General features: G+C 45.0%; 1 protein-coding gene and 1 long non-coding RNA gene across 2 annotated transcripts in view; both read right to left on the bottom strand.

Moving 5' to 3' along the window:
• LOC138642518 (gastrula zinc finger protein XlCGF26.1-like) overlaps positions 1–25,262 on the bottom strand; it is a 103,467-nt gene extending 78,205 nt beyond the window's left edge. The window contains exon 1 of the mRNA XM_069730723.1: positions 25,155–25,262. The gene's annotated coding sequence lies outside the window, so the exon portion shown is untranslated. The remainder of the gene's footprint in view (positions 1–25,154) is intronic.
• LOC138641387 (uncharacterized) lies at positions 13,370–16,273 on the bottom strand. The gene is made up of 3 exons (XR_011313809.1): positions 15,719–16,273; positions 14,673–14,866; positions 13,370–14,596 (listed from the first exon to the last, which is right to left on the bottom strand). It is a non-coding gene; the product is annotated as an uncharacterized lncRNA (long non-coding RNA).
• Positions 25,263–25,676: the final 414 nt, after the last annotated feature.

Raw genomic sequence — 25,676 nt, 5'->3', positions numbered from 1 at the left:
ATTTGCTGCTCCCATCCTGCGCCCCCATCCTGTCATGTGCTGCTCCCATCCTGCGCCCCCGTTCTGTCATGTGCTGCCCCATCCTGCTCCCCGTTCTGTCATGTGCTGCTCCCATCCTGCGCCCCCGTTCTGTCATGTGCTGCTTCCATCCTGCACCCCCGTTCTGCCATGTGCTGCCCTATTCTGTCATGTGCTGCTCCCATCCTGCGCCCCCGTTCTGTTATGTGCTGCTCCCATCCTGCGCCATCGTTCTTTAATTTGCTGCTCCCATCCATATGCCCCATACGCTGCTCCATAAAGGTTTATGGCCCCCATAAGATGCTCCATAGTATATGCCCCGTACACTGCTCCATAAAGGTTGATGGCCCCAATAAGATGCTCCATAGTATATGCCCCGTACACTGCTCCATAAAGGTTTATGGCCCCCATAAGATGCTCCATAGTATATGCCCTCGTACACTGCTCCATTATGGTTGATGGCCCCATAAGATGCTCCATAGTGTATGCCCCGTACGCTGTTCCATAAAGGTTTATGGCCCCCATAAGATGCTCCATGGTATATGCCCCCGTACACTGCTCCATAAAGGTTTATGGCCCCCATAAGATGCTCCATGGTATATGCCCCCGTACACTGCTCCATAAAGGTTTATGGCCCCCATAAGATGCTCCATGGTATATGCCCCCGTACACTGCTCCATTATGTTTTATGGCCCCCATAAGATGCTCTATTGTATATGCCCCGTATGCTGCTGCAATATATATAAAAAAAAAATACCATACTCACCTATCGTCGCTGGGCGCCGAGTGCTGGGGGGCCTGAGCAGGCGGGGACACCGGCGTGCTGTGGGGGTCAGGTGCCGGTATCGCCGCTAGCTCAGGCCCCCGACACTTGCTATATTCACCTTGCCCCGTTCCACCGCTGCGCGCTGCCATCTTCCGGGTCCTCTGGCTGTGACTGGTCAGTCAGAGGGCGGCGCGCATTAAGCACGTCATCGCGCCCTCTGAACTGAACGTCACAGGCAGAGGACCGGGACACGGAGACGGAGCCGCACGCAGCGCTGGAATGGGGGACAGGTGAATATAGCCGATACTTACCCTCCTGGCGGTCCCTGCCTCTCCATTGGAGATCGCGGTGTGCTTTCAGTGTTTACGCATACCACGATCTCCTGGGAGCGTCATTCTGTGGGGTCCAGACTGCGCCAGCGCTTGCGCAGTCTATAAAGGCTTCGGACAGAGTGACGCTCCCAGCGTTATATTATAGATTATACTCATTATTACACATAACTTAATGTATGGACATCTATGGTTTGACTTCTTTGCCTGTGTCAATTGGATGGGTTGTTACCGACATCTGGTGAGCATTTCATGTCAATAGCACTCTTAGAATATTTACTAAAAAAACTGGTGTCGTGTTCAAAACTTAATTAATCCGCTGTATAAAAGCAACATAAATTGAAAAAAGCTGCAGGAGTTGAGATCTGAAGCAAATGCTTTCAATGCAAAGAGTAAGGGTAGGTGCACACGGTCGGTAATTTGAAGCTTTCAACGCAGCACATGTCTGCTGTGTCCAAAGCTCTGACGGCTATTGAATGCAGGTGATTCCACATATGTTCATTGAACCATGCGGATTCACCGCATCCAATATATTGCACAAGTGAAATTTATCTTGACATGCGGTCTGGAAAGATGCGCTGCATGTCGGTCTCCGCGGGTGATCCGCAGGAGTCTATGCAACCACTGTGGGCATGGGATTTCTTGAAATCCCATCCACTATGCTGTAACATCTGGACGCTGTGGGTTGGACACTGTGCAAGTACGCAGCATCCAAACCGCAGCGTTTACAGACTCTGTGCACCTACCCTAAAATGTGCAGCAAGTGCGTGAGATTTCTTATAATTTCAAACACTGTTCTGACAATGTAGAGTGCAGCTTAGAATATGCACACAATAGACATTTCAACTGTGGACCTGTTGAAGTGAGATCTGCTTCAATACATATGGCAGCTGATGTAGCTGAGGAAATTGTCTGGTTATGCCGTGCTTTTCAGCCTTTGAATTGCAAAAGATCAGCAGTAACATACACTGTAAAAATTGCCAAATTCTGGTAGTTAGTCAAGTTATGCTGCGGATGTTTCCATAGCTCGTACATAAGATTTCTTAAAATCTCATGTGCATAACATTTTATGAAAACCCAGTACATATGTGGTGAGACCATACCCTTCCTGCATTCATTGTCTTCTAAACAAGATATGCAACAGAGTTCTGATTCCTAATTCGATACTGAGAAAAATACTAAAATAAATATTTTATGTCAATCTCAGAGAAAAATTAAAAATGCAGACGTACTCCAGAGAGGGGACATATAACCCTCACATTGAACTAATTATAACTAGGGAAGAGAGAAATGAATTAAACAAAGGGAACTGAGATAGATAACACTTCAAACTCCATTGAAGTAGGGGCCTCCTGCAGTGAACAGGTAATGACCACAGGAGATTTGTTCTGGGAAAAGACAGCAAGTCTGAGATTTGTTTATGCAGAGGTGAAGTACGCTTTCAAACCAAAGTGCTTCCTCTGATCAAAATCTTTTTAGATGTTTTGGAGCCAACGGTCAGTGATGAATAATGGGGTTTTGCATCAATCCGATATTTATGGGAGATATATTGTCTGCATTGTAGCAAAGGGACAGACATAGTGCATTCACTCACATCACCATAAGGCTGGAAGAATCTCTCCAACTTAATATAGGTCTAATGCACGATGCTATCCATGTCATGTTTCATTCCTATAGATAGGTAAAATCACGATAAGAAACATGACACCAATATCCATCGCATGGGACCTCCAGGGGCAAATATACCCTGTAAGTTGGGGATCTAATAAAATTCTAAAAGGCCTAGCACATCCCACAACCAGCAACCACATGAGCTTATCAAGGGGAGGTATGCGGGCGTATCCTTGAGCTAATAAAATTGAAAATTTGGGTCTCTGTCTTTGTTCATTCTGGAAGACATGAGTCTGCTGTGAGAGTGTTTCGTTTTCCTAATCGGAGTGCTTCCCTCCATAAAGATAAGAACCACTCCTGCAATATCAGGCTTAGTAATTCTCTTTTGTTATTCCTTTTTATTTTATGTAATTGTATATCGTATTGTTTTGCTTGCATTTTGCATCATATTTGTATTTTTTTTTATTTTTATACACACTACCTACCTTTCTGCATTAAATATATAAAATGTATTAGCTCTATTCCTCTTGCTCTGTAAACCGCACCCCTGAAGCCATACAGCACCTGTAACGAGTGTCCAGTCGGCCTGCATAAACGACTGGTTGTGGCAGCTAGTAGGGGTTCCTTTTGATGTTATTGTGGAGCTGGCAATGACCGTACCAGGATATATATTAGTGATGAGCGAATGTGCCTGGATAAGGCGTTATCCAAACATGCTTATATTTTAACAGAGTGTCTTCGGCGTGCACAAAAAAATACGTTCTGAGTCCCTGTGACTGCTTGTCTCACAGCTGTTAGACAGCTGCAACACATGCAGGGATTTCCCGCTTGTTAGGCAATCCCTGCATGCATGTGTTGTGGCTGTTAGACAGCCATGAGACATGCAGCCGTGGGGTCTCGAACATAATTTTCAAGCATAATTTTCAAGCAGTTCGAAGACACTCGGTTAGCATATGAGCATGCTTGGGTAACGCCTTAGCCAAGCACGTTTGCTCATCACTAATATATATCCTTTTCATGTTTTGGAATTGGGGAAGTATATAGCATATGCTCAGTGTGAGTTCCCCACAGGGAAACGCATGTCCGTTTTTGATCAGAGACACAGGTCAAAGTTACCCAGATAAATCCAAGGGACTGTGAAAATCATGGACACCACATGAATGGCATCAGTGTGCTATCCATGTGCTAACTGTGATTATAGCACCACTCCAGCGTTTGTTTTTCTTTTTTATTGCAGTGCTGGAGCGGTGCCACTAATCTAAGTCCCGGGCACCTCGTATCATATTCACCAGCTACAGTCTTCTGTTATGGGAACTGCTCCACACCGGTTTCCAGAAGTTTGTGACTTGTCGAATTGCTCCAATGTTTGCTGGTGCGATCCTGAAGTCACAACTCACTGCAAGTCTATGAGAGCCAGAACAAAGCTCTAATAGATTAGCCGTGCGAACTTGTGACCATTACCTCTCCTCTGACTTACGAGCAGTTAGAAGTTGCGGTCATAAGATGAAGGCGCCAGAAACGGTTGAACATTGCGGTTGGTAAGTATAATACTAGATTCAAGGAACTTAGATTAGTTGCACCACTCCAGCGATAGATGAAGTAAAAAAAATGCTGGAGTGTTGATTTAAAGGGAACCTGTCACCCCCAAAATCGATGGTGAGGTAAGCTCACCGTCATCAGGGGCTTATCTACAGCATTCTGTACTGCTGTAGATAAGCCCCCGTTGTAACCTGAAAGAGGAGAAAAGGAGGTTAGATTATACTCACCCAGGGACAGTCCCGCTGCGCTCCGGTCAAATGGGTGTCTCAGGTCCGCTCCGGCGCCTCCTATCTTCATTTCATGACGTCCTCTTCTGGTCTTCACGCCGTGTCTCCGGCGCAGGCGTACTTTGTCTGCCCTGTTGAAGGCAGAGCAAAGTACTGCAGTGCGCAGGTGCCGGGCCTCTCTGACCGCCGCGGCGTGAAGACCAGAAGAGGACGTCATGGAATGAAGATAGGAGGCGCTGTTCTGGACCTGAGATATCCATCGGAGCAGGACCGCCCCTGGGTGAGTATAATCTAACCTCTTTTTCTCCTCTTTCAGGTAACATCAGCGTCTTATCTACAGCATTAAAGAATGCTGTATGACCCACAGAGTCTGAAGAGCGGTGACATCACTGAGAAGAGGAGTGGAACGGCGCTAGATAACAGAAAAGACAGTGATAGGTCAGTATATTAAGACATTGATACTACAGCATATACAAACACACATTTTTAGGGGAAAATAAGATCATGGCAGCGCTTCCTTAACCCCTTTCCGACGTTGGGAATAATAATATCTTTGATGTGGGCCCCAGCGCTGATCCCATATCTTTCCAGGCACATGTCAGCTGTTTTGAATTCATTGTCTTTCCCCCATCTCACGCGATCCCCCCAACGAACCTATCCATTACAGTAAACAGCTGTCCACTCTCCCCAGTCCCAGAAGCTCGCTGTCTCGGGGTAATCCTTGACACTGATCTCTCCTTCAAACCGCATATCCAAGCCCTTTCCACTTCCTGCCACCTTCAACTCAAAAATATTTCACGGATTCGTACATTCCTAAACCAAGAATCTGCAAAAACCCTAGTCCCTGCCCTCATCATCTCCCGCCTCGACTACTGTAAGCTCCTGCTCTGTGGCCTCCCCCCGAACACTCTTGCACCCCTCTAATCTATTCTAAACTCAGCTGCCCGAATAATCCACCTGTCCCCCCGCTATTCCCCGGCCTCTCCCCTCTGTCAATCCCTTCACTGGCTCCCCATTACCTAGAGACTCCAGTACAAAAGCCTAACCATGACATACAAAGCCATCCACAACCTGTGTCCTCCATACATCTGTGACCTCGTCTCCCGGTACTTTCCTGCACGCAACCTCCGATCCTCACAAGATCACCTTCTCTACTCTCCTCTTCCCACAATCGCATACAAGATTTCTCTCGCGCATCACCCCTACTCTGGAACTCTCTACCACAACATATCAGACTCTCACCTACCATCAAAACCTTCAAAAAGAACCTGAAGACCTACCTATTCTGGGAAGCCTACAAACCTGCAGTAATCACCGATCGACCAAACCACTGCACGACCAGCTCTATCCTTACCTACTGTATCCTCACCCATCCCTTGTAGATTGTGAGCCCTCGCAGGCAGGGTCCTCTCTCCTCCTGTACCAGTTGTGACTTGTATTGTTCAAGATTATTGTATCTGTTTTTATGTATACCCCTCCTCACATGTAAAGAGCCATGGAATAAATGTCGCTATAATAATAAATAATAATAATAATAACAACTTGTATTGTTCATGATTATTGTACTTGTTTTTTTATTATGTAGTAGATGGTGGCCCGATTCTAACGCATCGGGTATTCTAGAATATGTATGCAGTTTATTTATGAAGATTTTAGAATAATACAATATAGCTGCTGGGGACCGGAGCAGCGCGCGAGGAGCGGGAAAGGTCTGGGCTGGATCCGGGGGCCACAGGAGGGTGAGTATATAATGATTTTTTATTTTTTTAAATTATTTTTAACATTATATGTTTTTACTATTGATGCTGCATAGTATATATAGATACCCCTTTATACATGTAATAAACCATGAAATAAATGGCGCTATAATAATAAATACTAAGGCCATGTGCACACACTGCGGATTCCGTTGCGGAATTTTCCGCAGTGGATTTGATTAAATCCGCAGTGCAAAAAGTACTGCGGATTGATCGCGTTTTTTTGTGTGGTTTCCACTGCGGTTTTAGACACGTGCGAATTTTTAACATGGAGCAGGTGCCAAACCGCTGCGGATTCCACACAAAGAATTGACATGCTGCGGAAAATAAACCGCAGCGTTTCCGCGCGGTTTTTTCCGCAGCATGTGCACAGTGGTTTTTGTTTTCCATAGGTTAACATTGTACTGTACACCGCATGGAAAACTGCTGTGGATCCGCAGCGTCAAATCCGCTGCAAAAAACGCAACGTGTGCACATACCCTAATAGTATTGAGTTGATTGCACATTTGCAAATCCGGTCAAAAAAAAAAAAAAAACAAGGATGAGCACCACGATGGAAACCGGATAGGAATTGTTCACATGACGTTTTATTTAAGGTGTTTCTGGAGCCTGTGTGTTCCAAGAGACACCTATAAGGATACTCAGAAAACGTTTGAAAGTCTCTTACTAATCATTTCTTTTGTAAAACTACCATGTTCACATGTTCAGTTTAAGGCCAGGGTGAGACTTGCGAGAAACTCGGCCGAATCTCACACATCAATACCCAGCACTGCCACCGGCACTCGGATCGGAGCGTGCGGCCGCATAGCAATACATGGAGCCGTACGCTCTGCTCCCAGTTGCCGGCGGCAGTGTCGGGTATTAACATCCAAGACTCGGCCGTGTTTCTGGTATGTGTGATCCCGCCGGCCTCAGTGTCTTAACCATTTCAGGTTTACAAAACACTGAGGTCCTGATTCATCTTTGCATTTCTGCCAGTTTTGGTGTGAATACCTCTCAACTAGTGACATTTTGATTAGCAACAAATTCATCAAACAATTTTCACCCTTTTTTTTAAGTTATCTTTTGTGGTTGAGTTAGTTTTCTGATTTTTTTCATCAATGTGGCTTTTCCAGATGTTTTAGACTGATTCATTAAGTGCAACTTTTCAAAAAAAATTTGCAAAATTTGGCACAACTCCACTCCATTTTCCTCCTGAGTGATTTTGACACATACAACCCCTGGCAAAAATTATGTACTGTAATCACCGCCCTTGGAGGATGTTCATTCAGTTGTTTAATTTTTTAGAAAAAAAGGAGATTGCAGACATGGCACAAAACTACAGTCATTTCAAATGACAACTTTCTGCCTTTAATAAACACTAGTGATGAGCGAGTGTACTCGTTGCCCGGGTTTTCCCGAGCACGCTTGGGTGATCTCAGAGTATTTGTAACTGCTCGGAGATTTAGTTTTCATCGCGGCAGCTGAATGATTTACAGCTACTAGACAGCCTGAGTACATGTGGGGGTTGCTAGGGAATCCCCACATGTAATCAAAGCTGGCTAGTAGCTGAAATACATTCAGCTGAGGCGATGAAAACTAAATCTCCGAGCAGTGACAAATACTCGGAGATCACCTGAGCGTGCGTGGGAAAATCCGAGCAACGAGTATACTCGATCATCACTAATAAACACTAAAAAAAAATCAAGAACAAAAAATGTTGTAGTCAGTAATGGTTACATTTTTTAGAACAAGCAGAGGGGAAAAATTATGGACTCGCTAAATTATGTGGGAAAAAATTCTGGAATCATGAAAAAACAAACAAAAAACACTCCCAACACATCACTAGTATTTTGTTGCACCACCTCTGACTTTTATTACAGCTTGCAGTCTCTGAGGCATGGACTTATTGAGTGTCAAACAGTACTCCTCATCAATCTGGCTCCAACTTTCTCTGATTGCTGATGCCAGATCAGCTTTGCAGGTTGGAGCCTTGTCATGGACCATTTTCTTCAACTTCCACCAAAAATTTTCAATTGAATTGAGATCCGGACTATTTGCAGGCCATGACATTGACCTTATGTGTCTTTTTTCAAGGAATGTTTTCACAGTTTTTGCTCTATGGCAGGATGCATTATCATCTTGAAAAATTATTTCATCATACCCAAACATGCTTTCAATTGATGGGAGAAGAAAAGTGTCAAACATATCAACATAAACTTGTGCATTTATTGAAGATTTAATGACAGTCATCTCCCCAGTGCCTTTACCTGACATGCAGCCCCATATCATCAATGACTGTGTCATCTTTATAAATCTAATTGGAATAGCACCAAACAAAAGTTCCAGCATCATCATCTTGCCCAATGCAGATTTGCGATTCATCACTGAATATGACTTTCATCCAGTCATCCACAGTCCACGATTGCTTTTCCTTAGCCCATTGTAACCTTGTTTTTTTCTGTTTAGGTGTTAATGATGACTTTCGTTTAGCTTTTCTGTATGTAAATCCCATTTCCTTTAGGCAGTTTCTTACAGTTCGGGCACAGAAATTGACTCCAGTTTCCTCCCATTCGTTCCTCATTTGTTTTGTTGTGCATTTCCTGTTTTGGAGACATATTGCTTTAAGTTTCCGGTCTTGACGCTTTGATGTTTTCCTTGGTCTACCAGTATGTTTGCCTTTAACAACCTTCCCATTTTGTTTGTATTTGGTCCAGATTTTAGACACAGCTGACTGTGAACAACCAACATCTTTTGCAACATTGCGTGATGATTTACCCTCTTTTAAGAGTTTGATAATCCTCTCCTTTGTTTCAATTGACATCTCTCGTGTTGGAGCCATGATTCATGTCAGTCCACTTGGTGCATCAGCTCTCCAAGGTGTGATCACTCCTTTTTAGATGCAGAATAACGAGCAGATCTAATTTGATGCAGGTGTTAGTTTTGGGACTTGAAATTTAGAGGGTGATTCCATAATTTTTCCCCCCATAATTGAGTGAGTCGATAATTTTTCCCCTATGCTTGTCCTAAAAAAGTAACCATTACTGATTACATTTTTTGTTCTTGATTTCTTTTAGTGTTTATTAAAGTCAGAAAGGTGTCATTTGAAATGACTGTAGGTTTGTGCCATGTCTGTGATCTGCTTTTTTTCTACAAAATTAAACAAATGAATGAACATCCTCGCTGATTACATAATTTTTGCCAGGGGTTGTATTTTATGACATTTTGCAAAACCTGCAACATTTCCTGCTAAACAGTCACAAAACCAGTTAAAGGGAACCTGTCACCCCGTATTTTAAAGATGAGATAAAAATGGCATTAACAAGGGCCAGAGCTGAGCTTTACAGTACTGTCTTCTGTGTGTTTATATTCCGCACCTATCTTGCCGAAATACCTTTTGAAAGTCGGCGTTTGGTGCTGTCACTCAGTCAGGTCTGGTCAGATGGGCGTTGATAAGTTGCGGTTCCTCCCCCCTGCTCCTCGGCGTGTATGACTTAAATGCGCTCTGTGAATCACACAGATCGCGCACTTTTTTCGCAGTTGCGCATTAAATGAGCCTCTTGCGCCTGCGCATTATGCTGTGCCCAACTGTGGGCATAGCGTACGTTACATCACTGCGCAGGCGCTTGTCGGCACTTTTACCTGTGTGCCCCAGAAGTGGTTATATGCGCATTTAATGTATAGCTGGATGCCGGTAAAACTTACGATCGCAGGTGGGGCTGAGAAACTGTTACCGGCATCCAGCTATACAGTATGCGCATATGACCACTTCCGGGGCACACTGGTAAAAGTGCCGACACGCGCATGCGCAGTAATGTCCATTATGATATGCCCACAGTTGGGAAAACCATAATACGCAGGCGCCAAATTATACGTTAGTGCGCAGGCGCTAAGCACAACGCTGACGGCGGGAATAACATTCGCAGGGAAACGCAAGAGGTGGGGGAGGAACCGCAACTTATCAACGCCCATCTGACCAGACCTGACTGAGTGACAGCACCAAACGCCGACTTTCAAAAGGTATTTCGGCAACATAGGTGCGGAATATAAACACACAGAAGACAGTACTGTAAAGCTCAGCTCTGGCCCTTGTTAATGCCATTTTTATCTCATCTTTAAAATACGGGGTGACAGGTTCCCTTTAAAGAAGTTGTCCACTACTTGGACAACTTCTTGTCATACCCTTCAGTTGGCAAGCATGAAGAGGAAGCCAGAGATCAGCTGCAGCCCAGACTTCCTGTTCATGATAGAGGGATGGGAGAACTACAATACCCAGATAGATTAGCGAAATTAGGATTATTTAGTCTAGAAAAAAGACGACTGAGGGGCGATCTAATAACCATGTATAAGTATATAAGGGGACAATACAAATATCTCGCTGAGGATCTGTTTATACCAAGGAAGGTGACGGGCACAAGAGGGCATTCTTTGCGTCTGGAGGAGAGAAGGTTTTTCCACCAACATAGAAGAGAATTCTTTACCGTTAGGGCAGTGAGAATCTGGAATTCCTTGCCTGAGGAGGTGGTGATGGCGAACTCAGTCGAGGGGTTCAAGAGAGGCCTGGATGTCTTCCTGGAGCAGAACAATATTGTATCATACAATTATTAGGTTCTGTAGAAGGACGTAGATCAGTGGATTTATTATGATGGAATATAGGCTGAACTGGATGGACAAATGTCTTTTTTCGGCCTTACTAACTATGTTACTATGTTACTATGTTATGTCCGAAGGCGGGGAGAGACCTCAGTGCTTATTTGGCGCTGGTGTCACAACACCGTACGAGAGCCGCGGGGAGAGCAACTGCCGACAACGCTGGAACGGCGCTGGCACGAGAGGGGAGTACAGGCTTTATGGTATGTTTCCACGGTCAGGAAATGCTGCGTGTTTGACGTTGCGTACAGCCGCAGCATCCAGATGTTACAGCATGGTGGAGGGGATTTCATGAAATCCCGTCTTCACCATGCGTTAAAAGATGCAGGCGGAAGACCCGCGTAAACAGACATGCGGCGCGTCTTTCCAGAACGCAGCATGTCTGTTTACAATGCGGCGACGCTCCGTCGTCACACAGTAAATTTACCATAGACTATCATTAGATGCGGTAAAACCGCATCTAATGATTGGGCACATGCGTAATAACTGCGTAAAGGCAGTTTACTACGCATGTCTACCAATTTAAATAAGGTCTTACCTGTCAACATCTCCGGAAATCCGCATCCATTTCAGTTCTCGCGATATCTTAGCTTACAGCGAGAACTGCTGTGCACGTGACTGGGGGTTATCTCCGGTCACCCTAGGCTAGTTATCACAGTCAGCTGACCGCGAGTGCTAGAGTGTAGGTGATCATCGGAGAGTTATCTCCGGTGGTCATCTACAAGCTCTCCTATGTCTGGATGTCAGGTATCCAGATGTAGCAGAGCTGGACTCGTCGTGAGACACTCGTTATTAAGGACTGTGTTGGACCAGGGAGTATACTGTTGGTTGGTTTATTTATTTATTTTTTTTCAGAAGATCGATGGCTTCACTTGGATTACCAGTGTAATAAAGATGGCAAAACTGTGTGGTGTTTTATTTCATTAAAATACTTTATTTTGCATGTGTGTGTTTCATTAATCCTTTACCAACTAAAGGATTAGTAATGGTAGGAGTGGTATTAACGCCTCTATTTTACTAAGCCGGCTTAGGCTACTTTCACATATCCGTCTTTCGCTGTCACGCTCAATCCAGCAGGGTGCCGGCAAAAATTGTAAAAAACTGATGCGACGGATCCGGCAAAAAAACGGATCCGTCGCATCAGCTCTCCATCCGTTTTGTCTGTTTTACGATGGATCCGGTTTTAAAAACGGCCATGGGAGGCTCCCAAACGTGATTGGCTACTGAAAACCTATATATACTGTGTTCTACAGCCCATCTTTGACAGGTTGGAGAGCAAGTGGTTGGAGAACAAGGAAGACGCTATTGCGAACATTCTGAAGATTAATGTGGATTTTACCATGGAGGCGAATCGTTTGAAAGCGATTGTTCTGGAGAAGCGAGAGAGACTGCAGTTTTCCAATGGCTTGGGAGCTGTGGACGGGAATCTTATAAACATCGTAAAACCTGCTGGATCTGGATCGGAATATTTCAACTACAAAAAAATATTTCTCCATCGTGCTCACGGCCATCGCAGACGCTGAATACAAATTAATAGCGAAAGATATTGGCGCCTATGGACGCTCCAATGTTTCTCAAGTGTTTAAAGTGTCTGCAATGGGGCGTCATCTCTATGGAAACACCTTCGAATTTCCACCACCAAGACCGCTTCCTGAAACCTCTGGGCCACCAATGCCATTTGTATGTGTTGGAGATAAAGCCTTTCAACTATCGGAGCACCTGCTGAAACCATACTCCAGTAGTGGATTGACGGCAACTAAACAAATTTTTAATTACCGCCTAACACGAGCACAAAGAATGGTGAAGTGCGCTTTTGGGATTCTAACAGCTAAATGGCGAGTTCTCTTGACCACTATCAACCTAAAGGCTGACACTGTTGACGAGGTGGTGAAAGCTTGTGTGGTCCTGCACAATTTTGTTATATGCAAGGAACAGATTTCCATTGATGACCACTCTGAAGAAAAGACCTTGCATGACTATCAGAACATTACTTTTAGAAGTTCTGTGTCAGATTCGAGAATGAGGGACAAATTTGCTGAATACATTATGTCACCTCAAGGAAGAGTAGACTGGCAGGATGAGAGAGTTTGAAAATTGTGTTTTGGACCTTGTTCTCAACAGTATTTCACCTTGTTTTACCCAAAGTATTTTACCTGGTTGGGAATTTCCCAAAGTTTATTACCTTTTTTTACCCAATATTAACGTGTTTATTACCTTTTTTATCCAAAGTGTTGTACATGTTTTTACCTAAGTATTGTACCTGGTTGGGATTTTCCCAAAGTTTATTACCTTTTTTTACCCAATATTACCTTGTTTATTACCTTTTTCAACCAAAGTATGGTATATGTTTTACCCAATGTATTGTACCTGGTTGTGATTTCCCAAACTTTTATTACCTTTTTAACCCAAAGTATTGTGCCTGTTTTACCCATACTATTAAACCTTATACATGTAATAAATGACACAAATTTTTTAAACCAAAAAAGTGCTTTATTTAAGAATTCGTTTAACAAAACTTTTATAAATTTAAAAACTGTGGGGTGGAGATAATACTGGAGGGGCTGTCAGATTGGGACACTTCGATAGTGGGAGTGTGGAGAGAGGATGGTGGTGGAGGGATTGGGAGGCAGAAGAGGTGGAGGGTGGAGAAGAGGGATGTGTTTGGGGCATGATGGGTGGTGTAGAAGACTGGTGGTACTCGGCAGGGACTGCAGGTTGGCAGGGAGTGGAGGTACATATGTCGTTGGGAACTGGTATGGGACAGGATGTTGGTAGTGGGCAAGATGATGATACTGGCCAGGATGCTGGTACTGGCCAGAATGCTGGTATTGGAAAGGGAGGAGGGACAGTGGCTGGAGGGGGGGCAGCTGCGGGAGCAACTACAGGGGCGGGTGGAGGGGCTTGGGAGGTAACCTGCACTAGAGCAAACTGACAGGCTTGCATTACATGCATCTGATGGTCAGGAGATAGCTTGTCTATGCGCTCGACAACTGCCTGGAAAAACGAGTGTTAAGGCGATCTACTTGCATCTGAATTCATCCTATCCAGTCGTGTGTGCAACTCAGGAATACTATTGCTGAGCAAATTAAATCCTGCAGACATTTGCTCAGACAACAGTTTGAGACAGTCCTGGAAGGCTGCATTCAGATACAAGAACTCGGGCGCATAGCTCTGTACCTGACCCCTCTGGCGCTGCCTCCCAGAACCCACAGGTGTTCTAGAAGTGGCAGCATCAGAGGGGTGGGGTAGAGGAAAAGCTATATCCTCAAAAGCAGCTTCATGTAACGAAGTCTGCCACGATGCACCAGCGCTGGTGGATGGGACCGAGGGATCGCATGTGAGGGAAGGCTGTGAAGGTGCAGAGGGGTAGGGTCTGTCGATGTATCCCTTGGTGGTGGACTCCTGAGAGATTGCTTCAGAAGGATGCAACGCGGCAGGCTCCCGAGTGCTGCAGACGGTGCTGTGGAAAAAAAGAAAAAAAAATTGAAATTAATATACTGATATTGCTTGGCTCTGGCTAAAACCCAAAAAACAGGTTAGACATGTAAACATTTTTAAATGGGGTGGGTAATATTTACCTTCTGCTCACCATCGTTGACCTGAGGAAAGAAAGGGCACTCACATACTTATACTTGCTCCTGCGTCCTCCGGATCCACTCGGGGCCCGCATCTCCTTGTTGAATTCCCTGATTGACCGCCACCGCTTGACAACTCTTTTGCCTGTAAAGTGAAAGCACAAATTGGTTAGTATACAACACATTACATCCAGCTACATAACTGAACTGTGTATACTTACATGCTTGATTCTGTCCTCCCAGTTGTCCACAAGCTGTTAGCAGACTTCCTCCCAGAGCCGTCGGGTAACACCAAGATCAGCGTGGCGGCGGTCCCCCATGTTCCACAGCGGCTCCCGCTCTCGGGACTAGATCGATGAGGAGGTCAATGTTTAGACCGGCCTCCTCACCGTCAGTCAGGAGCTCGCTGTGGAGCCTGTTAAAAAAGAAAAAAAAATCAAATCAATGAAAAAAAGGGAGGAAAAAAAAAAACTTACTTGGTGCTGACCGCCACGACGCTCAAGCCGACGACCCTGGGAGGCGCTTTGAGGACCTCTGGATTGAGCCCTAGAATTGGAAGACTTGGATGTTGGCTTATGTGTTGTGTGTACTGTGATGTATATAATGATCTGTTTTTGTGTTGTGTGTACTGTGATGTCTGTAATGATCTGTTTTTATGTGTTGTGTGTACTGTGATGCCTGTAATGATCTGTTTTTGTGTTGTCTGTACTGTGATGTCTGTAATGATCTGTTTTTGTGTTGTGTGTACTGTGATGCCTGTAATGATCTGTTTTTGTGTTGTCTGTACTGTGATGTCTGTAATGATCTGTTTTTGTGTTGTGTGTACTGTGATGCCTGTAATGATCTGTTTTTGTGTTGTCTGTACTGTGATGTCTGTAATGATCTGTTTTTGTGTTGTGTGTACTGTGATGTCTGTAATGATCTGTTTTTGTGTTGTGTGCTCTGTGATGTCTGTAATGATCTGTTTTTATGTGTTGTGTGTTCTGTGATGTCTGTAATGATCTGTTTTTATGTGTTGTGTGTACTGTGATGCCTGTAATGATCTGTTTTTGTGTTGTGTGTACTGTGATGTCTGTAATGATCTGTTTTTGTGTTGTGTGTACTGTGATCTCTGTAATGATCTGTTTTTGTGTTGTGTGTACTGTGATGTCTGTAATGATCTGTTTTTGTGTTGTGTGTACTGTGATGTCTGTAATGATCTGTTTATGTGTTGTGTGTACTGTGATGTCTGTAATGATGTGCTTCTGCGATGCATGTAGATACTTACTAAACGTGCACCCACTCCGGGTCTTTCTTCACCCCTTTCGTCTCCTTCTGGAAGCACCTCTGACACTGCAGGTTCCTGTTAAGAATTAAAGCATATTGTTAGTTGAACATCACCAAAAACAAAAACGATATATATTTAACTCACAGTGCAGGCGATGAGAGGAAGGGCGCTCAGAAGAAGACATTGCTGGCTGGCTGGCTGTGGCTGGAGCTGTGGCTGGCTGTCCTAGAGCAGGTTCAGCTCTGGCTCCGGTGGCAGGTTCAGCTCTGGCTCCGGTGGCAGGTTCAGCTCTGGCTCCGGTGGCAGGTTCAGCTCTTGAGGCAGGTGTTCTCTTGCTGTCAGGTAAATGGATGAGTGATGGCCTACTTGGCTGGCTTTCTCTATGTTTCCTAATTGGGGGCTGGACAATTGTTTCGGAGCATGCCAAGTTTAAAAAAACGGAATCCGGTGCCGGAATCCGTCATAGGCTTCCATTCTAGCAAAAATCCGGAGACAAACTACATTTTTGCCGGATCTGGCGAAAACCGGACGAAACATAAGGTCATCCGGCGCTAATACAAGTCTATGAGAAAAAAACGAATCTGGCTGTATCTTTCGCCGGATCCAGTTTTTCAAAATTTGTCGGATTGAGCCTGACGGTAAATGACGGATGTGTGAAAGTAGCCTTAATGTCACCTTACAAAGGTGACATTAACCCCTTATTACCCAATATGCCACCGCTACAGGGCACTGGGAAGAAAGAGGCTTAGCTCCGGAAATGGCGCATCTTACAGAAGCGCCATTTCTGGGGCGGCTGGGCACTGGTATTTGTAGCAGGAGGGGGGCAATATCCATGGCCCTTCTCTAGGCTATGAATATCAGCCCTAAGCTGTCTGCGTAGCCTTTCTGGCCTATAAATTATAGGGGGAACCCATGTCATGTTTTTTTTGGGGGCCCCCCTATTTTAAAAGCCAGTAAAGGCTAAATATACAGCTGCGGGCTGATATTCATAGCCTGGGAAGCTTGATGGGTATTAATTAGTGATGAGTGAGTGTACTAGTTGCTCGGGTTTTCCTGAGCACGCTCGGGTGACCTCCGAGTATTTGTTATTGCTCGGAGATACAGTTTTCATCGCCTCAGTTGCATGATTTACGGCATCCAGATAAGCTGAATACATGTGGGAATTCCCTAACAAACAAACAGACTTTCCTCACATGTATTCAGCGTATCTGGAAGCCGTAAATCATGCAACTGCGGCATATAATAATATAATCTTAATAATATATATCATATAATAATTATATAATATATATAATATAATAATATATCTACGAGCAATAACAAATACTCGTAGGTGACCCGAGCGTGCTTGGAAAACTCGAGCAATGAGTACACTCGCTCATCACTAGTATTAACCCCTTCCCAGGCTATAAACATCGGCCCCTAATTCCTGGCTTTCCCTCTCTGGTGCAGAAAATTGCGTAGGAGCCCACGCCATTTTTTCTCAATTTTTAAAAAAATGAAACAGATATTGCATTTAACCCCTTCATGACCCAGCCTATTTTGACCTTAAAGACCTTGCCGTTTTTTGCAATTCTGACCAGTGTCCCTTCATGAGGTAATAACTCAGGAACGCTTCAATGGATCCTAGCGGTTCTGAGATTGTTTTTTCGTGACATATTGGGCTTCATGTTAGTGGTAAATTTAGGTCAATAAATTCTGTGTTTATTTGTGATAAAAACGGAAATTTGGCGAAAATTTTGAAAATTTCGCAATTTTCACATTTTGAATTTTTATTCTGTTAAACCAGAGAGTTATGTGACACAAAATAGTTAATAAATAACATTTCCCACACGTCTACTTTACATCAGCACAATTTTGGAAACAAAATTTTTTTTTGCTAGGAAGTTATAAGGGTTAAAATTTGACCAGCGATTTCTCATTTTTACAACGAAATTTACAAAACCATTTTTTTTAGGGACCACCTCACATTTGAAGTCAGTTTGAGGGGTCTATATGGCTGAAAATACCCAAAAGTGACACCATTCTAAAAACTGCACCCCTCAAGGTGCACAAAACCACATTCAAGAAGTTTATTAACCCTTCAGGTGCTTCACAGCAGCAGAAGCAACATGGAAGGAAAAAATGAACATTTAACTTTTTAGTCACAAAAATGATTTTTCAGCAACAATTTTTTTTATTTTCCCAATGGTAAAAGGAGAAACTGAACCACGTAAGTTGTTGTCCAATTTGTCCTGAGTACGCTGATACCTCATATGTGGGGGTAAACCACTGTTTGGGCGCACGGCAGGGCTTGGAAGGGAAGGAGCGCCATTTGACTTTTTGAATGAAAAATTGGCTCCACTCTTTAGCGGACACCATGTCACATTTGGAGAGCCCCCGTGTGCCTAAAAATTGGAGCTCCCCCACAAGTGACCCCATTTTGGAAACTAGACGCCCCAAGGAACTTATCTAGATGCATAGTGAGCCCTTTAAACCCCCAGGTGCTTCACAAATTGATCCGTAAAAATGAAAAAGTACTTTTTTTCACAAAAAAATTCTTTTAGCCTCAATTTTTTCATTTTCACATGGACAACAGGATAAAATGGATCCTAAAATTTGTTTGGCAATTTCTCCTGAGTACACCGATACTTCACATGTGGGGGTAAACCACTGTTTGGGCACATGGTAAGGCTCGGAAGGGAAGGAGCGCCATTTGACTTTTTGAATGAAAAATTATCTCCATCGTTAGCGGACACCATGTCGCGTTTGGAGAGACCCTGTGTGCTTAAACATTGGAGCTCCCCCACAAGTGACCCCATTTTGGAAACTGGACCCCCCAAGGAACTTATCTAGATGCCTAGTGAGCACTTTAAACCCTCAGGTGCTTCACAAATTGATCCGTAAAAATGAAAAAGTACTTTTTTTTCACAAAAAATTTATTTTCGCCTCAATTTTTTCATTTTCACATGGGCAATAGGATAAAATGGATCCTAAAATTTGTTGAGCAATTTCTCCCGAGTACGCCGATACCTCATATGTGGGGGTAAACCACTGTTTGGGCACACGGCAGGGCTCGGAAGGGAAGGCGCGCCTTTTAACTTTTTGAATGGAAAATTAGCTCCAATTGTTAGCGGACACCATGTCGCATTTGGAGAGCCCCTGTGTGCCTATGCAATGGAGCTCCCCCACAAGTGACCCCATTTTGGAAACTAGACCCCCCAAGGAACTTATCTAGATGCATACTGAGCACTTTAAACCCCCAGGTGCTTCACAGAAGTTTATAATGCAGAGCCATGAAAATAAAAAATAATTTTTCTTTTCTCAAAAATGATTTTTTAGCCTGGAATTTCCTATTTTGCCAATGGTAATAGGAGAAATTGGACCACAAATGTTGTTGTCCAGTTTGTCCTGAGTATGCAGATACCCCATATGTGGGGGTAAACCACTGTTTGGGCGCACGGCAGGGCTCAGAAGGGAAGGCACGCCATTTGGCTTTTTAAATGGAAAATTATCTCCAATCATTAGCGGACACCATGTCGCGTTTGGAGAGCCCCTGTGTGCCTAAACATTGGAGATCCCCCACAAATTACCCCATTTTGGAAACTAGACCCCCAAAGGAACTAATCTAGATGTGTAGTGAGCACTTTGAACCCTCAAGTGCTTCACAGAAGTTTATAACGCAGAGCCATGAAAATAAAAAAAAAAAATTATTTTCTCAAAAATGAATTTTAGCCCGCAATTTTTTATTTTCCCAAGGGTAACAGGAGAAATTTGACCCCAAAAGTTGTTGTCCAGTTTCTCCTGAGTACGCTGATACCCCATATGTGGGGGTAAACCACTGTTTAGGCACATGCTGGGGCTCGGAAGTGAAGTAGTGACGTTTTGAAATGCAGACTTTGATGGAATGCTCTGTGGGCGTCACGTTGCGTTTGCAGAGCCCCTGATGTGGCTAAACAGTAGAAACCCCCCACAAGTGTCCCCATTTTGGAAACTAGACCCCGAAAGGAACTTATCTAGATGTGAGGTGAGCACTTTGAACCCCCAAGTGCTTCACAGAAGTTCATAACACAGAGCAGTGAAAATAATAAATACGTTTTCTTTCCTCAAAAATAATTTTTTAGCCCAGAATTTTTTATTTTCCCAAGGGTTACAGGAGAAATTGGACCACAAAAGTTGTTGTCCAGTTTCTCCTGAGTACGCTGATACCCCATGTGTGGGGGTAAACCACTGTTTGGGCACACGTGGGGGCTCAGAAGGGAAGTAGTGACTTTTGAAATGCAGACTTTGATGGAATGGTCTGCGGGCGTCACATTGCGTTTGCAGAGCCCCTGGTGTGCCTAAACAGTAGAAACCCCCCACAAGTGACCCTATTTTGGAAACTAGACCCCCAAAGGAACTTATCTAGATGTGTGGTGACCACTTTCAACCCCCAAGTGCTTTACAGAAGTTTATAACGCAGAGCCGTGAAAATAATAAATACGTTTTCTTTCCTCAAAAATAATTTTTTAGCCCAGAATTTTTTATTTTCCCAAGGGTTACAGGAGAAATTGGACCACAAAAGTTGTTGTCCAGTTTCTCCTGAGTACGCTGATGCCCCATGTGTGGGGGTAAACCACTGTTTGGGCACACGTGGGGGCTCAGAAGGGAAGTAGTGACTTTTGAAATGCAGACTTTGATGGAATGGTCTGCGGGCGTCACGTTGCGTTTGCAGAGCCCCTGGTGTGCCTAAACAGTAGAAACCCCCCACAAGTGACCCCATTTTGGAAACTAGACCCCCCAAGGAACTTATCTAGATATGTGGTGAGCACTTTGAACCCCCAAGTGCTTCACAGACGTTTACAACGCAGAGCCGTGAAAATAAAAAATCATTTTTCTTTCCTCAAAAATGATGTTTTAGCAAGCAATTTTTTATTTTCTCAAGGGTAACAGGAGAAATTGGACCCCAGTAATTGTTGCGCAGTTTGTCCTGAGTATGCTGGTACCCCATATGTGGGGGTAAACCACTGTTTGGGCACACGTCGGGGTTCGGAAGTGAGGGAGCACCATTTGAATTTTTGAATACAAGATTGGCTGGAATCAATGGTGGCGCCATGTTGCGTTTGGAGACCCCCTGATGTGCCTAAACAGTGGAAACCCCTCAATTCTACCTCCAACACACCCCTAACCCTTATCCCAACTGTAGCCGTAACCCTAATCACAACCCTAACCCCAACACACCCCTAACCACAACCCTAACCCCAACACACCCCTAACCCTAACCACAACCCTAATTCCAACCCAACCCTAAGGCTATGTGCCAACGTTGCGGATTCGTATGAGATTTTTCAGCACCATTTTTGAAAAATCCGCGGGTAAAAGGCACTGCGTTTTACCTGTGGATTTACCGTGGATTTCCAGTGTTTTTTGTGCGGATTTCACCTGTGGATTCCTATTGAGGAACAGGTGTAAAACGCTGCGGAATCCGCACAAAGAATTGGCATGCTGCGGAAAATACAACGCAGCGTTCCCGCGCGGTATTTTCTGCACCATGGGCACAGCGGATTTGGTTTTCCATATGTTTACATGGTACTGTAAACCTGATGGAACACTGCTGCGGATCCTCAGCCAAATCCGCACCGTGTGCACATAGCCTAATTCTAAAGGTATGTGCAGACGCTGCAGAAAATGCTGCGGATCCGCAGCAGTTTCCCATGAGTTTACAGTTCAATGTGAACCTATGGGAACCAAAAATCGCTGTACACATGCTGCGGAAAAACTGCACGGAAACGCAGCGGTTTACATTCCGCAGCATGTCACTTCTTTCTGCGGATTCCGCAGCGGTTTTACAACTGCTCCAATAGAAAATCGCAGTTGTAAAACCGCAGTGAAATGCCCAGAAAAACCGCGGTAAATCCACGATAAATCGGCAGCGGTTTAGCACTTTGGATTTTTCAAATCCGCTGCGGAAAAATCTGCATAGGACCAGAATACGTGTGCACATACCGAAACCCTAACCCTAACCCTACCCCTAACCCTAGCCCTAACCCTACCCCTAACCCTACCCCTAACTCTAACCCTACCCCTAACCCTACCCCTAGTTCTTACCCCAACCTTAGTGAAAAAAAAAAAATTCTTTATTTTTTTTATTGTCCCTATCTATGGGTGTGACAAAGGGGGGGGTCATTTACTATTTTTTTTATTTTGATCACTGAGATAGGTTATATCTCAGTGATCAAAATTCACTCTGGAACGAATCTGCCGGCCGGCAGATTCGGCGGGCGCACTGCACATGCGCCCGCCATTTTGGAAGATGGCGGCGCCCAGGAAAGAAGACGGACGGACCTCGGGCGGCTAGGTAAGTATAAGGGGGGGGAGATCAGGGCACGGGGGGGGGGGGGCGTCGGAGCACGGGGGGGTGGATCGGAGCATGGGGGGGGTGGATCGGAGCACGGGGGGGGTCGCTGTGTGCGGGGGGGGATCGGAGTGCGGGGGGGTTTGATTGGAGCGCGGGGGGTGTGATTGGTGCACGGGGGAAGCGGACAGGAGGACGGGGGAGCGGAGCACAGGACGGAGGGGAGCGGACCACAGATCGGGGGGCTGGGGGGGCGATCGGAGGGGTGGGGTGGGTGCACATAAGTGTTTCCAGCCATGGCCGATGATATTGCAGCATCGGCCATGGCTGGATTGTAATATTTCACCAGTTTTTTAGGTGAAATATTACAAATCGCTCTGATTGGCAGTTTCACTTTCAACAGCCAATCAGAGCGATCGTAGCCATGAGGGGGTGAAGCCACCCCCCCTGGGCTAAACTACCACTCCCCCTGTCCCTGCAGATCGGGTGAAATTTCACCCGGCCTGCAGGGACGCGATCTTTCCATGACGCATATGCTGCGTCATGGGTCGGAATGGCACCGACTTTCATGACGCAGCGTATGCGTCAAAGGTCGGGAAGGGGTTAAAGCCAGGGTCACACTTGCGAGAAACTTGCACGAGTCTCGCACCTCAATACCCAGCACTGCCGCCGGCACTCAGACCGGAGCGTTCAGCTGCATAGAAATACATGCAGCCGCACACTCTGGTCCCGAGTGCCGGCGGCAGTGCCGGGTATTAAGATGCGAGACTCGTCCGAGTATCTCGCATGTGTGATCCTGGCCTAACTCTTTAGGTACCATTTTATTATGTTTATTACTAAACATCGGGCTTTTGTATTATCTATAGATATATCTATTATCTACCTATTATCTATCTACAGCAGGGGTGTCAAATTGCATTCCTCGAGGGCTGCAAACAGGTCATGTTTTCAGGATTTCCTTGTACTGCACAGGTGATAATTTAATCACCTACACACACAATGATTGCAGCACCTTGTGCAATGCTAAGGAAATCTTGAAAACACACATGGTTTGCGGCCCTCGAGGAATGCAGTTTTACACCCCTGATCTACAGTATCTAGTATTGGAAAACCCCTTTAAAGATAGACAAAAAAAAGATAATTTGAGGCTTTGTGCAAAAATCATGAATCGCATGAGCCATTTTGATGAATTTGGCGCAAAAAGCATTAGCAAAAATCACATATCAAAGAAGTAAAAAAAAAAAGAAAAAAAAAAGGCTGGGTCTCAATTCCCTAATTTATAGCTGTCACTTCCCCAATCTCATCACTCCCTGAGGAAGCACTGGAGGACGGGCAGTGTTCCTGGATGCTCTGGGTTGGCACAGCTTCTCACTAGCTTTTTACATTTACTTTTTAGGACTTATCTGATATTGCCAATACATAACATTTGCATATTTGTGAACATCTTCAGATCATTTTTGATGTGCCACTTCATTATTTAATTCTATTATGAATTGTTATTTATATTATCTATTGTGCACTTGGAAAATATTTTTGATGTTTAGGTTTTTTATTATATTATATGCATGTTAATGATATTCTTTTTTCCGAATGCATATATCTTACAAAACCCACAGCTCTATGCACTTTCCATATTGAAATGGTGTTCATTATGTAGTATTCAATCATAAGCAACTTCCAGGTCATTCTTCATTATTTAGATCACGCCATTTGTACACATTGTTGCTATCTGTGCTCCCCTACTCATTTTTATCTAAATTTATCAATGGTTTTTATTGTCTTCTCCACTTAAAGGGAACCTGTCACCCTGTTTTTTCAGATTGAGATATAAATACTGTTAAATAGGGCCTGCGCTGTGCGTTACAATAGTGTATGTAGTGTACCCCGATTCCCCACCTATGCTGCTCAATACATTACCAAAGTCGCCGTTTTCGCCTGTCAATCAGGCTGGTCAGGTCGGGTGGGCGTGGTCACAGCGCTGTTTCTTCCTCAGCTTTACGTTGGTGGCGTAGTGGTGTGCGCATGTTGAGGTGACTAATCCACTGTGGGCACGTGAACAAGGAGCGCGCGATCTGCGCTATCACCCCCTGTCATCGGTGGGGGCGGCCATCTTCCTGGGGCCGCGCGTGCGCAGATGTAGTGATGCAAACTCGGCTTTGGGAAAATGGCCGCTGCGATCTCTTGTGTGCACGCGCGGCATCCCGCGGCCATTTTCCTGAAGCCCCGTGCAGCAGAGCACTCCATCTGCGCACGCGCTTTACCAACGTAAAGCTGAGGAAGAAACAGCGCTGTGAACACGCCCACCCGACCTGACCAGCCTGATTGACAGGCGAAAACGGCGACTTTGGTAATGTATTGCGCAGCATAGGTGGGGAATCAGGGTACACTACATACACTATTGTAACGCACAGCGCAGGCCCTATTTAACAGTATTTATATCTCAATCTGAAAAACCGGGGTGACAGGCTCCCTTTAATATTCACGGCACGGGAGGTCACTGCAGGATTTCTTATGTTATCGGGGCCGAACATTTAGTTTAATAAGGAGTTGTCCTATTAGTGGACCACCCGGAACATGTCTGGTAGTGATGAGTGAACGTTATCGGAGCATGCTCGGGCGCTAACCGAGTGACTTCGGCCTGCTGGGGTAATATGTTCCAGTCCCGGACGCGCGTATCTTGCAGATGTTCAACACTCACAACACATGCAAAGATTGTCTAATGGCCGGGAGACAGGCAGCGTGCCGATGTCACTCGGTTAGCACCCGAGCATGCTCAGATAACACCTTATCCCAGCACATTCGCTCATCACTAATGTCCAGCCATTTTGGAGCTGTTTTATGTGTTTTCACCTCTAAAAAACACTAGCATTTTGTTCATTACTTGATGAATGACATAAAATTGAGAAAATCTCCCCCCCACCTAAAAAATAATGCTACAAAAAACAAATAAAAATGTTAACAGAAGCCAAGACAAAGCTTTAATAAAACATGCTTCAGGGAGAATGCAAAGCATAACGGAGCACTACAACTCCCAGCCAGCTCTGACAACCTGCTGCACAATCAGCGGAGTGTAAACGCGTGGTGACCAGCAGCAGTGCGCGCGGTACGCCGCCAGTTACTCACAGCGGTCACCAGGCGGCTCCCGGTAAGCTGGCACTCGTCTTTCCGCCGGCGGCCCCTTCCTCACACTCGCAGCTGCCTGTTGCTCTCGGTGCAGCGCTTCCCGTTTTTTTTTTCCTTTCAAAAAACTTTATTGACAGCGGCAAACATGTTTAGCCTTGTTCTATCCACAATCCACGGCACATAGCATTACTGTCTCCAGTGTGTGAGGTGCCTGCTATGTACTGGGACCTCACAGCAGCCTGTACTGGGACCTCACAGCAGCCTGTATGTGCTGGGACCTCACAGCAGCCTGTATGTACTGGGACCTCACAGCAGCCTGTATGTACTGGGACCTCACAGCAGCCTGTACTGGGACCTCACAGCAGCCTGTATGTACTGGGACCTCACAGCAGCCTGTACTGGGACCTCACAGCAGCCTGTATGTACTGGGACCTCACAGCAGCCTGTACTGGGACCTCACAGCAGCCTGTACTGGGACCTCACAGCAGCCTGTACTGGGACCTCACAGCAGCCTGTACTGGG

The sequence above is a fragment of the Ranitomeya imitator genome, chromosome 6 (assembly GCF_032444005.1).
Source record: "Ranitomeya imitator isolate aRanImi1 chromosome 6, aRanImi1.pri, whole genome shotgun sequence".
Classification (NCBI taxonomy): domain Eukaryota; kingdom Metazoa; phylum Chordata; class Amphibia; order Anura; family Dendrobatidae; genus Ranitomeya; species Ranitomeya imitator.
This window is presented reverse-complemented; position numbering and strand designations above follow the sequence as displayed.